General features: G+C 45.6%; 1 protein-coding gene across 1 annotated transcript in view; it reads left to right on the top strand.

Annotated features, from left to right (window-relative positions):
• Positions 1-13783: 13783 nt before the first annotated feature.
• The window catches only part of LOC119860176 (quinone oxidoreductase-like protein 2), a 35869-nt gene continuing 33859 nt past the window's right edge, over positions 13784-15793 (top strand). The window contains exon 1 of the mRNA XM_043490521.1: positions 13784-13795. The gene's annotated coding sequence lies outside the window, so the exon portion shown is untranslated. The remainder of the gene's footprint in view (positions 13796-15793) is intronic.

The raw sequence follows: 15793 nt of genomic DNA, 5'->3' as shown, positions 1-15793 counted from the left end.
AATGTCACACTCCTCTTGCCTTCGTAGTTTAAGGAATAACTCCACTGCCACTTGTGATGTGTTGGTCAGTGTGAACAACATTCTTGTCAACAGCTCGGGATCCATTCCTGCATCCAGGAAGAGGTGGGACAGGGCGAGCAGTACACAAACTGTTGAAAGATGTCGCCAAACGTGTACGGAAGCACAGGGATTGCTGGGATGCGAAACAATGCATCATGGGGCATTGGGACAGGACCCAGGATGCCCCACGACCCCTTCTGCCTTCCCATAAGTCTTAGTGGCAAACGAGAAAGCTATCCCACAGAGCACCTCTTTCTCGTTTGCCACTAAGACTTATGGGAAGGCAGAAGGGGTCGTGGGGCATCCTGAGTGGTGGGATCACATCGTCATGCACGTCTGGGATGATGAGCCGTGGCTGCAGAACTATTGCATGAGGAAAGCCACAATCATGGGACTGGTGATGAGCTTGCACCAGCCCTGTGGTGCAAGAACATGAGAATGAGAGCTGCCTTGCTGTTGGAGAAGCACATGGCGATGGCACTGTGGAAGCTGGCTACTCCAGACTGCTACCAATCAGTCGCTAACCTGTTCGGAGTGGGAAAATCGACCACTGAAGTTGGACCATGACTCTAGGCAACGTGCATGAGATTGTGGATGGCTTTGCACAAATGGGCTTCCCTAACTGCACATTCCAATTCTGACACCAGACCATCTAGCAATCAAGTATATTAATCACTAGGGGTATTTAATCACAAGGGGTATTTCTCAATGGTTCTCCAGGCGCTTGTGGATCACCCTGGGTGTTTCACAGACATTAACGCAGGCTGGTCCAGAAAGGTGCATGACACACGCATCTTTCAAAACACTGGCCTGTTCAAGAAGCTGCAAGCAGGGACCAGAAGATCACTGTGAGGGAAGTCGAAATACCCATTGTGATCCTGGGAGACCTCCCCTACTCCTTAATGTCATGGCTCATGAAGCCATACACGGGGCAACTTGACACCAGCAAGGAGCGGTTCAACAACAGGCTGAGCAAGTGCAGAATGACTGTGGAGTACGCATTCGGCCGTTTAAAAGCCCACAGGCGATGCCTGTATGGGAAGGTGAACATGGCTGATGATAATATTTTTATGCTTATAGCCGCATGCTGTGCGCTCCATAATATTTGTGAAGGGACGGGTGAAAGCTTCACTCAGGGCTGGACCGCAGAGGCTCAGCGCCTGGAGGCTGAGTTTGAACAGCCGGAGACCAGGGCTATTAGAGTGGCCAAAAGGATCAGGGATGCTTTGAGGCAGCAATTTGAAGCTGAAAGCCACTAATATTTGTTGCTATGCTCGGGACTGCAGTGCTTGTAATGCTAGGAGGTGATTGGTGCACGTGATGCAAGAAGGGACCTTAACATAACTGTATGTATGTTGTCTTTGCTTTCTATTAATAGAATAAAGATTGATTTCAAACAAACACAATTCTTTTATTGAAAGACAACAACCAGAGGAGAGACTCAAAAGAAAAAATTCATCAGCAGGGAGAGGGTGGGGGAACGGAAAGTCTCAAGAGGAGGAGGGGTCCCAGGACAGCTACAGATTTGTGCATGTCCAGGAATCATACCCAACCTTCTCCTTTGGAGTACGATGCAGCGGGTGCTGTACTTCAGCAGAGCCAAACTGCAGATGGATGGGTATTGAGTGCAGTGAGTATTGGGAGTCCACAGTGCTGGACTGTGAGGAGGGAGGAGTGCAATGCTGTGGGTAGAGAGTGGAGCCAGGAGGTTGATAAGAGTGTGTTGGCAGTGTGTGCCGGGGGGGGGCGCATGGGAACGAGTTTTGCAACAGCGGTTGCACGGAAGGGGAGGCGCAGAGCTGCTCGGTTTGAAGAGCTAGTATCATCTGGAGCGCGTCCGCTTGGTGCTCCATAACTGTTAAGAGCTGCTCTGTAGTAGCTTCTTTCTGATGTGCCACGTTCTCCTTTCGGTCCCTCTTCTCGCTGTCCCGCCACTCCTTCAATTCCTTTTTCTCGGTGGTGGCATGCATCATAACCTCACGCATAAAGTCTTCCTTACTTCTTCTTGGCTGCTTTCGAATTGTTTGCAACTGTTCTGCCACCGATAAGGGAGGCTGGCATCCCAAGGTCATCTCTGTGAAGTTTAAATGCAACATTTTACAGAAGCAGTATTGTTTGCAACACAGACAACACTGTTTCAGTGCTTTAAAACACAGCCAGTACTCACACACCTGACACTAATTAGCTGACCCCAGGCAAGCACACATAAGCCACAAGACCCCCCAAAATGGTGAGTAGCCGCAGGGGCAGGGTAAATCACTGTTCCCGGACCCTGCTGTACACTGGGCACATGGCTCTTGGGCACTTGGGGAGAGTCAGCACTGTAGGGGGGGCCTGATAGTCATTCCTGTCCCCACAGTTTTCACAGGAGGTGATCATTTTGGAAGATATCTCGCTGCTGAGGGTGAGCAGGGAATCAAGGGAGGGTCTTCTTCAAGCCTGCGGCTTCAGCCCTGGCCCCTATGCAGCTAGCCTGTGTGCAGCTATCGTTCCCCCGCCCCCCCCCACACACACACGACAGCACGGTGGCGCGGGAAAGTTACTGTTAATGGAGCAAGAAACAAAGTAGCTCTCCCGAGGAACCTGCAGGAGCGGATTGCCCAGCATCTCCACGAGAGTTTTCGGGAGATCTCTGAGGGAGATTTCTGTGAATTGAGGGAGCGTATCAACAGCCTGTTCCGCTGCTCAAACTAGCCATGAGGTGGGAGACAGACAAGCCTGCTTTCTGCAACCCTCCTGCTCCCAACAACTCACTTCAGCAATTCCCAAAATCAGATCCACTTACCAGGGGCCTCCTCTCCTGTTTCCGCTTTGCCAATATCCACTTCCTGTGACTGACTAGGCTCCTCCAGGGTAGAAAAGAGCTCCTGACTGCATGCATCTCTGGCCTCCACGTCATCCTCTGCCTCTGGTTCCCCCTCCCCCTCTTCATCCAAGATTGCCTCCTGGTTCGGTCCACTCTCAACTGGCAATGAAGCCAGCGAAGTATCCATAGGGGACTTCACAGTGGAGGTGGGGTCACTGCTGAGTATCTCATCCAGTTCTTTGTAGAACCAGCAGCTGGTGGGCACAGCACCGGAGTGAGGGTTTGCCTCCCTTGCCTTGTGGTAGGCGTTCTGCAGCTCCTTCACTTTGACCCTGCACTGCAGTGTGTCCCAGTCATGGCCCTTTTCTATCATGCATCTAGAAATATGTCCACAAGAGCCATGTGCCCAGTGTACAGTCATGGCCCTTTTCTATCATGCATCTAGAAATCAAAATTCCGACGGCTGGAGCTCAGCTGTGACTGCTCTGCCTCCTCTCCCCAAACACCGATGAGGTCCAGCAGCTCGGCATTGCTCCTGGTGCGTGGAGCAGGGATGGCCACCTGGAGAGATGCGCTGAGAATACTGCACACATCACCGAGCAAACAGGAAGGGGACTTTCAATTTTGCAAAGGAATGTACGGGGTGGGGCTGATAGTTGGTCACCTGAGGGCAGGGCCATAGAGTTCAAACCAATGGCCAGAGAGGTGAGAACAGGCATTGTGGGACACCTCCCGGAGGCCAATCGCAGCGCTTTAATCACCACCATGTGGACACTGGCACTGCAGCACTGTAGCCATGGTGCAGAAAACTGAACACCTCTCCTCAAGATTTTTTTTTAGAGCGCTGCATCTGTGCAGTTTCTGCACACTAAGTGGCTTGGCAGTGTGGACACCTCGGGAGTTACAGTGCTCAAAGTTGCTTTACTGCGCACAAACATGTGCCCAGTGTAGACAGGACCTAAGGGTATGTCTTCACTAGCAAGGTGGCTCTATAGTCGTGGCACCAGCGCTGCGAGAGAGTCCTCCCAGTTCTATTAAAAAAAACAACACCTCCATGAGGGGCGTAACTACCAGTGCTGGGAGTGTGCCCCAGCGCTGGTGCATTGTCTACACTGGCGCTTTATGGCGCTGAAACTTGCAGCGCTCAGGAGGGTGTTTTTTTCACACCCCTGAGCAAGAAAGTTGCAGCGCAGCAAATTGCCAGTGTAGACAAGCCCTAAATAATAGGAGAAGATTTTTAAATAGTCTCACCAGCAATCCCTTCCTCTCTACTGTTCAAATTTCATTCCTGGCTCTTGTGAGATCACCATTTCACTAATGCTCCAGTAGTCATAGAGTCTTCAACTTCTAGGGGAGGCAAGACCTGAATTTTGAATGTAAAAACCAAGCATAGCCAACCTCTCTTTATTAAAGAGAGAGAGAGAGACAAAACAACCTTTCAATCTTTCTTTAATAATCATAAAGAAGTAAAAAAAGAACACACAGAGACCCCCTCTTTTGCAGATTCCCTAAGCCAGGGATGGGCAAACTACTTTGGATCCGGCCCGCAGGATTGTCCCCCGTGGTGCCGCAGGCCCCACACCACTCTCAGAAGCAGCTGGCACCACATCCCTGCAGCCCAGGGGGGCGGAGGGCAGAGGGCTCCATGTGTTGCCCTTGCCTCCAGGCGCTGCTCCCCACAGCTCCCATTGGCCAGGCATGGGGAACTGCAGCCAATGGGAGCTTTGGCAGAGGTACCTGGAGGCGCGGCAAGGGCAGCGCACGGAGCCCTGTGCCCCCCACTTCCCCCAGCGGCTGCCTAGAGATGTGGTTCCGGCCGCTTCCCGGAGCGGCACAGCGTGGGGCCAGGGCAGGTAGGCAGGGAACCTGTCCTGGCCACGGTGTGCACCGCTGCCACCCCGGCGCTGCTTTAGGGAAGCGGCGCCGGGCTGGAGCCCAAACCCCTCCTGCACCCCACCCCCCAACTCCCTGCCTGCACCTCACATCCCTCCTGCACCCCAACTTCCTGCCCTGAGCCCCCTGTCACACCCCGTACCCTTCCTGCACCCCAACCCCCCCGAACCCTCTCATACACCCCACACCTCTCCTCTGCCCCAATCCCTTGCCCTGAGCCTGTTCCTGCACACCGCACCACCTCCCACACCCCGTACTCCCTCCCACACCCCAACCCCTTGCCCCGGCCCTGCATACAATTTCCCCACCCAGATGTGGCCCTCGGCCCAAGAAGTTTGCCCACCTCTGCCCTAAGCAATATGTCACATAAAACCTATAACGTCTGTTTCTGATCTGCACTGGCTGCCTGTAGATTTCCAGTTGATATTCAGGATATTGGTTTTAACCTATAAAATCCTAACTAGTTTGAGATGGTTATCTGCAGTCCACTGCTACATTTTTAAACATCTATTTAAGTGCAATTACATGCTTGGCTATATGTTGTAACCTTCCAGACCCATCCCGAATGTTTGAAAGAAAAGGTGCAATTTGGAGTACAAGTGGGAAGGGAAGGTCATTGAATTGTTTCAGTTTATTGCTATTAATGGAGGAAGACTTTGTTGTTTGTTTGTCCTGAATGTCCATATACTTCACTGATCTCGTTAAGTGTATAAGATGGTGTATAAAAGTGCCCATGGCTTAAGGTGGATGCTTAAGCAATTAAAATAAATGGTTGTAAACATACTATATATATGTATGATATATATACAGTAGTCTTTCTTTTCTTGAATGATACATTGTAATTTCAATTTTCTTTTTATGTCTGCTTTCTGTTCCCGCGCTATAAATCTATGGTTATCAGTTTATGGCTACCTAGTGATCAATACAAACTGGGTGACTTCATCCACTCATGTAGATTCAGCTATTATCTCTGTGCTGATGATTTACAAATCTGCCTGTCTCTCCAACCTTTTTCCTGGGTGGCTCACCCACCATTCAAGGTCAACATGGCTAAGGGTTTGTCTCTACACAGAGTTTTTGTACTGCTTGGTTTGAAAAACAGTACAGTTAAAGAAAAATAATCCCTAGTGTGGCTACAGTTATACTGGTATAAAGGTGCCTTCTTATATCAATATAGCTTTTCCACATACATTTACAAATTTAACTATTTTGTTAAAAAAAAATCATATCCCTAACCAAAATAGTTAAACTGGTAGAAAAACCCTGAATAGTCCAGGCCTATCACTGAGCTGCTTGTGCAGAATTAATTCCTGCACCAGCACAAGCACAAAGGAAAAGGTGTTTACACAGCTATGAAGATGACCTATCTCGCATCTCTGCTTCAAAGGCCTCTACAGGACATCCCTTCTTTACTCCGGCTCACCCCACCTGAGGACATGCCCTCCATCTTGGCTACTGGGTGACCCGGGCACTGGGAGGGGGGAGTGTTCACGCCAGCCTTGTGGGCCCTTTATGCCAGCCTAGTTGGCATAAAAAGACTGTGGTGCAATGATGAATAGGGACTCTAATTTTTCATCCTAAATCCTCTCCACTCCACACCAGTCCCTTACTATTGACACACACGGACACACCCTCCCTCCCCCTTATCCTGGCTCATAACCTTGGGTCATTAAACAGTAAGGTCTTCAATGCTTCCCCCTAATTTCTCCCCCAAAAGGCTGCTTCTCCCTTTCAGCCTCCCAGAAACTGATCTAAGTTCCTTGCCCAACAGCAGTTCAGTGGTCCCTTCCCCTGCTTCCTGCCAGCTGCCTCCCTCTCTCAACAGCAGCTGGCAGCAGCTCAGCGAACAGCTGAGAGGTAGCTGAAGGGGAAGAGACAGGAGCTGCTGTGGCAACTGAGAACAGAGGAGAAGCAGGCAGGGAAGGAGGGAAGGATGTGGCTGCCGAGCTGCCGCCAAGAGGAAGAAACAGCAGCATTTTAAATAGCTTCCTAGTGCTGCCCCATCTTCCTGTGACATTAGCTGGAACACTGGTTACTCAGCACTGTCCTGGCCACGTCAGGACTAGTTGATGGTCTGGGTTTAATCAACACACTCTTTTAAAATTTTAAATGGGAGTTCTACAACTAGCTGACTGTCATAAGAACATAAGCATGGCCATACTGTGTCAGACCAGTGGTCCATCTGGCCCAGTATTCTGTCTTCTGACATGGCCAATGCTATGTACTTCAGAAGGAATGAACAGAACAGGACAATCATTGAGTGATCCATCCCCTGTCGTCCGGTCCCAGTATCTGGCTGTCAGAAACCATGATGGGGATGGTCAGGTCTAGTAGTCAGAGCCAGAGATCAGCACCAGAATCAGGAGTCCAGAGCAGGGTGGGAGTGAAGTGAGAGCAGGGCTAGAGCAAGAGCAAGGCTGGAGCAAGCTAAGGTTTGAGGAGTCTGTTGCCAATATCAGACAAGAAAGAGTCCCAAGCCCTAGAGCAACAGCAAACAGAGTAAGATGCTCATCCTCTGGTGAGCTTTATATACCTGCCCTGAGAGTCACCAGACTAGTTCCTGGCTTGTGGATTGGCAGAGCCTAGCACAGGGTGACTCCTCATCTTACACTGGCTGTCAGAGGTTTAGGGACACCCAGAGCATGGGGTTACATCCCTGACCATCTTGACTAGCAACCATTGATGGACCTATCCTCTAGGAATGTATCTAATTCTTTTTTTAATCCAGTTATACTTTTGGTCTTCATGACATCCTATGGCAACGAGTTCCACAGGTTGACAGTGCAATGTGTGAAGAAGTACTTCCTTATCTTTTTTTTTAACCTGCTGCCTATTAATTTATTGGGTGAACCCTGGTTCTTGTGTACTGTTAACGGGTAAATAACACTTCCTTATTCACTTTCTCCACCCCATTCATGATTTATAGACCTCTGTCATTTCACCCCTTAATTGTCTCTTTTCTAAACTGCAGTCCCAGTCTTTTTAATCTCTCCTCATGTGGAAGCTGTCCCATACCCCTAATTAATTTTGTTGCTCTTCTTTGTACCTTTACCAATTTTAATATATCTTTTTTTAGATGCGGGGCAACAGAACTGCACACAGTATTCAAAGTGTATATGTGTACCATGTTTCAGAGTAGCAGCCGTGTTAGTCTGTATTCGCAAAAAGAAAAGGAGTACTTGTGGCACCTTAGAGACTAACAAATTTATCTGTGCGAGTTAAATTTGTTAGTCTCTAAGGTGCCACAAGTACTCCTTTTCTTTATGTGTACCATGGATTTATATAGTGGCATTATGATATTTTCTGTTTTATTAACTATCCCTTTCCTAATGGTTCATAACACTGTTAGCTTTTTTGACTGTCACTGCACATCAAGCAGGTGTTTTCAGAAAACTATCCATGATGACTCCAAGATCTCTTTCTTGAGTGGTTACAGCTAATTTAGACCCCATAATTTTGTATGTATAGTTGGGATTATTTTTTCCAATGTCTATTACTTTGCATTTATTAACAATGAATTTCATCTGCCATTTATTGCCAGTCACCCAGTTTTGTGAGATCCCTTTGTAACTCTTCAGAGTCAGTTTTGGATTTAACTATCTTGAACAGGGGTTCTCAAACTGGGGGTCATGAGGTTATTCCTGGGGGGTTGCAAGCTGTCAGCCTCCATCCTGCTTCACTTCCACCATTTATAATAGTATTAAATATAAAAAATGTTTAGGGTCACACTCAGAGGATTGTCATGTGAAAGGTGTCACCAGTACAAAAGTTTGAGAACAACTGAATTCTTGAGTAATTTTGTATCACCTGCAAACTTTGCCACCTCACTGTTTACCCCCTTTTTCAGATCATTTATGAATATGCTGAACAGCACTGGTCCCCGTACAAATCATTGTGGGACCCCACTATTTGCCTTTGTGAGACCGAACCATTTATTTCTATCCTTTGTTTCCTGTCTTCAACCTGTTCCTGATCCACGAGAGGACCTTCACTCTTATCCCATGACTAGGGCCCTACCAAATTCACGGTCATGAAAAATGCATTATGGACCGTGAATCTGCTCTCCCCCCATGAAATCTGGTCTTTGTGTGCTTTTACCCTATATCATATAGATTTAATGGGGGGGAGACCAGTGTTTCTCAAATTGGGGGTCCTGACCCCAAAGGGAGATGTAGGGGGGGTCACAAGGTTATTTTTCTGGGGGGAGGTCACAGTATTGCCACCCTTACTTCTGCGCTGCCTTCAGAGTTGGGAGGCTGGAGAGTGACAGCTGTTGGCTGGGCACCCAGCTCTGAAGGCTGCACCTCGCCAGCCGCAGTACAGAAGTAAGGGTGGCAATACAATACCATGCCATCCCTACTTCTGCACTGGTGCCTTCAGAGGTGGATGGCCAGAGAGTGGCAGCTGCTTACTGAGGGCCCAGCTCTGCAGGCAGCAGCACAGAAGTAAGGGTGGCAATACCATACCGTGTCATCCTTGCTTCTGCTCTGCTGCTGGCAGTGGCTCTGGACTCTCCATCTGCTCAGCTCTGAAGGCAGCACTGCTGCCAGCAGCAGCTCAGAACTAAGGGTAGCAATACCGCAACCCCCTCTACATAACCTTGCAACACCCCCACAACTCCTTTTTGGGTCACCCCCTACAATTCCAACACCATGAAATTTCAGATTTAAATAGCGGAAATAATTAAATTTCCTATTTTAAAAATCCCATGACCATGAAACTGACCAAAATGGACCGTGAATTTGATAGGGCCCTACCCTTGACGGCTTACTTCATTTAAGGTCCTTTGATGGGGACCTTGTCAAAGGCTTTCTGAAAGTCCAAGTACACTATATCAATTGGATCACCCTTGTTCCCATGCTTGTTGACACCCTCAAATAATTCTAATAGATTTCTGAGGCATGATTTCTCTTTACAAAAACCATTTTGACTCTTCCCCAACATATTGTGTTGAACTATGTGTCTGATAATTCTGTTCTTTATTATTGTTTCAACCAATTTGCCTAGTACTGAACTTAGTCTTACTGGCCTATACTTGCCAGGATCACTTCTGGAGCCTTTTACAAAAATTGGCATTACATTACATTAGTTATCTGGTACAGAGGTTGATTTAAGTGATAGATTATGTACTACAGTTGTTCTGCAATTTCATATCTGAGTTCCTTGGGTAAATACCATCTTGTCCTGATACTTATTATTGTTTAATTTATCAATTTGTTCCAAAACCTCCTCTAATGACACCTCAATCTGAGATAGTTCCTCAGATTTGTCACCTAAAAAGAGTGACTCAGGTGCGGGAATCTCCCTTTGATCCTCTGCAGAGAAGACACATGCAATGAATTCATTTAGCGTTTTTGCAACCGTTTTGTCTTCCTTGAGTGCTCCTTTAGCACCTTGATCATCAAGTGGCTTCACTGATAGTTTGTCAGGCTTCCTGCTTTTGATGTATGTTAAAAAAAATTGTTCCTGGTTTTTGTATCTTTTCCTAGTTGTTCGTCAAATTATTTTTTGGCCTGCCTAATTATACTGTTACACTTGGACTTCCCAGAGTTTATGTTTCTTTCTATTTTCCTCAACAGAATATTACTTCCCTTCTGATTTTTAAAGGATGCCTTTTTGCCTCTACTCACCTCTTTTACTCTGCTGTTTAGCCATGGTGCCTTGGTTTAGGTTTTGTTTGTTGGTTGGTCTTTTTTTTTGTGTTACTTTGGGTATAATTTAGTTTGAGCCTCTATTATTGTGTTTTAAAATAGTTTCCATGCAGTTTGCAGGCATTTCACTCTAATGACTATTCCTTTTAATTTCCATTTAACTAGCTTCCTCATTTTTGTGTATTTCCCTTTTTTGAAGTTAAATGCTGCTGTAGTGGGTTTCTTTGGTATTGTAGCTCCTGCCAAGATATTAAATTTAATTACATTATGGTTGTTATTACTGAGCAATTCAGCTATATCTTGGACCAGATCCTATGCTCCACTTAGGATAAAATCAAGAATTACCTCTCCCCTTTTGGGTTCCTGGACTAGCTGCTTTCAAGAAGCAACCATTAATGGTGTAGAGAAATTTTATCTCTGCATCCCAGTCTGAGGTGACATGTACCCAGTCAATATGGGAATATTGAAGTCCCCCATTATTATTGTTTTTTTCTGATTTTGTAGCCTGTCTAATCTCCCTGAGCATTTCACAATCACTGTCACCATCCTGGTCAGGTGGTCCATTGTGTATTCTTACGGCTTTACTCTTATCATTCAAAATGGAATTTCTACCCATAGCAATTCTATGGTACAATCTGATTAATTTAAGATTTTTTCTATATTTGAGTCTATGCTTTCATTAACATATAGTTCCACTCCCCCACTAGCGCAACCTACTCTGTCATTGTACCTTAGTATTACTGTGTCCCATTATCAGAATTCCACCAAGTTTCTGTGATGCCTATTCTATCAATATCCTAATTTAACACCAGGCAGTCAAATCCACCCACTTTAGTATTTAGACTCCTGGCATTTGTATACAAGCAGTTATAAAATTTGTCAATATTTACTTTTCTGCCATCATGTGAGGTAGTTGAATGGAACTTGTATTAATTTGACTGTTTTTCTTTATTTCCTACCTGTACTTGATCAATTTCTATCTTCTTTTCTTTACTAGGATATAGAGACTCCCCTTTAATAAATCCTCCCCTAAGGGATATCTCTGTCCAAACCATGTGCTCCTCCACACCTTTGGGCTGTCCCTCAGCACTTAGTATAAAAACTCCTCTATGACCTTTTTAATGTTACATGAGTAATCATTATCAGCTTATCCCTACAATGACTAACAGAGTAACAAAAAACAGATTATTTATTTATCTATTCCTAAGAGCAAGAATCTTGTACTTAGCAATTAACATAGTATAAAACACTTTTGGTACAATATAAATAATAACATAATATAATAATAATAAATAATAATAATTAATACAAAGAAGAAGAATGTCAGGAATAACAAAAATAGTAATGCTGACTTTGCAGGCCTGATGGTAGCAAAAATAGATGTATATAGTAAATAAAGATGTCCTAGAAATCAGAGACACCAGGATTTCATACTGCCAATAATGCATGGGGGATTTATGCAGGCATAAATTTATAGTAATGCAAGCCACATGCATGGAATTCCCTATATGTAAATGGGAGAACAGACCCTTAGCTGATAAACTTAATGTTAACATAGTACATCGGGGAACCCATAATAGGGCTGGAGTCCTAGTCAAACTTAGATTAAACTCTGAAGAGACCTGTGTATCTATTGCCATTGAATCCAATAGTTCCACATCTTGAAGCAGAAAATGAGATACACAATCCGGAACCAAAAGATAAGACTTCAGACCATCTTCCAGGGAAGAGATTCAACATCTTCAAGGGCAACCATCCCTCAGTGGAGGGATCTGAACTCTTTATGGATGAACCTATCTGAGACTCCTCCTGGAACAGATATTGGGCCTGATTCTAATTTCATGTATGTTGCTTCAATTCTACCTACTTCAATGGAGTCACTTCTTCCTGATTACACTGGAGTCATTGAGGCCACATTCAGCCCCTGAAGCCTCCAGGGAGAGTCCTCTGTTCTCCTTGCCCCTGGACCAAGATCTGAAATCTCTAGGGAAAAAACTTTCTTTGAACTGGGATGGAGGATAACACACAAACTGACTCAAAAACCCAATGCTAGAGGAGGTTAAATATTAAAGAACCACGTACCAGTTCTAGCTGCTGCTGTTACTTCATCTCATGCCAACTGCCTCCAGGATACACATGCTGACAGAATTTCTACCTCACAAAAGAAGCTGCAGTGTGTTATCTTTTAAATTCACGCTTAGTGCTGGAATAGGAAGCAGGGAAATAGAACAGCAGCAATAAGGGATTGCTTCTACTCTCACTGAACTCAATGGCAATGCTCCTATTGACTTCAGTGGTGCATAGATGAGTCCTAGCAAAGCTTAATATATCTCCAAATTATATCTTCAAAAGGTTTGTTCCTCCCATTCCACCTTCCATTCCTAAGAAGGTATTTTCATAGCATGGCTTCTCCACCAATGTTTTGTTTTAACCTCCAAACGTTAGTAAGTCTCAAATATTTATGCCACATACTTAGCCCCATGGTGTCATTTTAGCAAAATTATAGTTTTCACTAATGGACAGAGCAGAATCTTCAGGGTAACCTCTGATCTGATTTCATCAGGCTCTCTCTCTCTCTCTCTCTCACACACACACACACACACACACACTTTTGTAGCTGTCAGCTGTTCCCCATTCCTCAGCATTTTCCCCCTTCCAACCTGGTGTGTCCCACTATGTTAAGGTGATAGTGTCCTGCTTCCTAGGATGTGAAAACAGACACCAGTCCTGAAAACATTAACTTGTGATAACTTGCTCTCTCAAGACTTGGATCTCCTCTGTTTTGTGAGCTCATGATAACATGCCTCAGCGGCGTGCATGGTGCCCAAACTTCCATCTCAGTAGCAAGGGGTGGAACTTTTCAGGGGGAGCTGGGGAAGGGAAGTGTGGTGCAGTTCATACACTGTAACAGGGAAGTAGAGATGGGATATATTCTTGTTTGGAAAATAAGATGAGCCTTTTGACTCACCTACTTCATTCCCTTTGTTTAATAGCTTCTGGTGAGGTGTTACACCTATAAAGTCCTAGGGAGTTGGGGCCAGCTTCTTTGAGAGGCCACCTCTTTCTCCCAGAGCAGTACTGCACCAATGAAGGCTCTTCAGCTGGAGTGTTCTTGGTTTAAAAGGGAAGGAACTGCCAATTAGGGGCTCCCCAAGAGGGCCCTTTTACTGTGGATTTCATCCCTTCCCCACCCCCATAGACTGAAATAGCCCAAATATGTTGGGCTTCAGGGCACACTGCAATCCACACCCCTAAGGAATTCGGAAAGGGAGAAGGGATGGGATGAAAGGTTGGAATTGTGGGAGCCAGTAGGATAACTTCATGCTCTGGTGGGTTACTTATTCTTTGAGCTCTAAGGTGAGGATATCTGTCACAGGGTGACCGGGTAGCCTTTAAGAGCAAGCAGAGCCAGCGCACCTGTGTCTCATCAGCAGCGGGCTGGAGGCTGAGGGGGGATAACCCCCTCACATCCCTATGCTAGAGAGCAGGAGCCAGAGGAACGGGGGAAGGAGGAGGCTTCTCTGGTGAGGCTGATCTCCCAGCGGTGAAGCTGTGGGGTTCTCCTTGGGAAGAGCCAGGTTCCACTCTAGCTGAAAGGGCTGGGGCAGCAGTCCTACACCAAATCTCTCAAAAATAGACCTCAGACCTATATGGTTTTCATCCCTGTTTCAGCAGCCCAGCTCCCCACTCTCTGAGGGTCTGTGTTTCTCCTGAAAGCTCATTTCTTTTGCTTCAGTCCTAAGCTGGGCACAGCCCTTGCTTCCTGAGGGTCTGTCTTATTACTCTCCCAGCACCTCTTGCTGGAAGTTTGCTCTTTCCCCTGCTGAGTCAGGACCCTGCAGGAACCTTCTTACTCCCTGCAGTGTTTGTGGACATCTGCCAACCACCTGCAGACACCCCCCTTTATAAGCCTTTGGTGCCTTCCATTAAGCCCAGATGGGCAACAGGTAATCAATTCAGGTGCATTAGGCCCCACTCCCTTCTAAAGGGGCCAATCATCCTGTAACTCTGTTCCACACTGGATCTGATGTGGATTGTATTAGATTTTTAAACTATATCAAAGGTGCCTAGACACCTTTTTATGGACATAAAATAAACAGAACTCATCGATATATACAGAGTTCCCACTAGAAGAGATGCAGGTCCATTTAGTTTGGTGGACATGTTACTTCCTTGTAGTTTTGTATCATTTCATCTCACCTTGAAAGTGAAACAATGTCAGGAATCTACAGATGGAAAAAAGAGATAGTCAGAAACAATTAGCTTGATATTAAGCCCAATGGACTTGTTTTGGTTTATTTTAATATATGCTGCCTTCCTGTTGCTGCCCTTACCTTTTAAAGTAAAGCGTCCAGCCTCCAGCAACCTTCACAATAAATCAGTAAAATCTTCCTCATTAAATTCTCTTTAACAAGTAAAGGCAAGAATAATTTGACAGATCTGACAGTCTTCTCTTCACACATTGGCTCCCAAAGAGATGTTAGACTGTCATATAAAACGTGACTTTTTAACTGGCCCTTTTTTGCGAGAAAGCTGGTCCCCAAGACATTCTAGAGTTGATGGCAGGAGATGCTGAGATAATGTCCCAGGAGTCTTGCCTGTGTATGTGTTAGTGAGGAGGTTCTAGAATGTGGAGCTGAGTTGGTGAAATGGATACATTGGCTAGAGGTCAGATGGAATAGTTTGGGTTTTGCCTTCAGTCCAGAAATTAAGTTAACAAGAAACTACTGAGTTGTCTGTCCTTATTTTTCCGTGGGGCTGCGGTGAGGTGCAGGTTAGAGAAAGACTTGGCTTGAAGTCTGAGAACTGAGTTAATCACGGAAGACCCAGGTTAGTAGGAACACAAGTTTCTCTGTCCTCTAATGAGTTTCCTACAATGAGGGTAATGTTAACTTACTCTTTTTATCTCTACTATTGCTTTCTGTGTTTCCTGTACATATGTTTTCTCTTCCTTTGCTATGGTGACTAAAGATTGGGACAAACACATTTAAATTTATCTTCTGTTAAGATAAAGAGAAAGTGTTGCTTGCAAATACAGTAAACAAAGACACAAATAGCCTCATTTGGTCTGCCCCTGAGATGTACTTCACTAAAAATAGACACGAGGGACATCAGAAGCTCCACTCTGCCATGAGCAGTTTATAACCAGAACCGAATGGCGATGGCAGCATCTATAAAACAGAGGTGATCAGAAAATTAAAATCCAGCAAAAGACCAGGAAGAAATCTTGCACATTGCTCCCCCCCAGCACATTTCCCAACCAGCTCTCACTTAAAAAATAAACAAACAGAATATGGAGCACAAGGCAACAGCTTAAAGGTGTGGCAGAAAGGGATTCACACATCCTAGCTAAGTAATCCATGCAAATGGTATTGTCTTTGTC

This window comes from Dermochelys coriacea, chromosome 8, assembly GCF_009764565.3.
Source record: "Dermochelys coriacea isolate rDerCor1 chromosome 8, rDerCor1.pri.v4, whole genome shotgun sequence".
Taxonomy (NCBI): Eukaryota; Metazoa; Chordata; order Testudines; family Dermochelyidae; genus Dermochelys; species Dermochelys coriacea.
The sequence above is the reverse complement of the archived record's forward strand: the minus strand, read 5'-3'. Positions and strand labels throughout refer to the sequence as shown.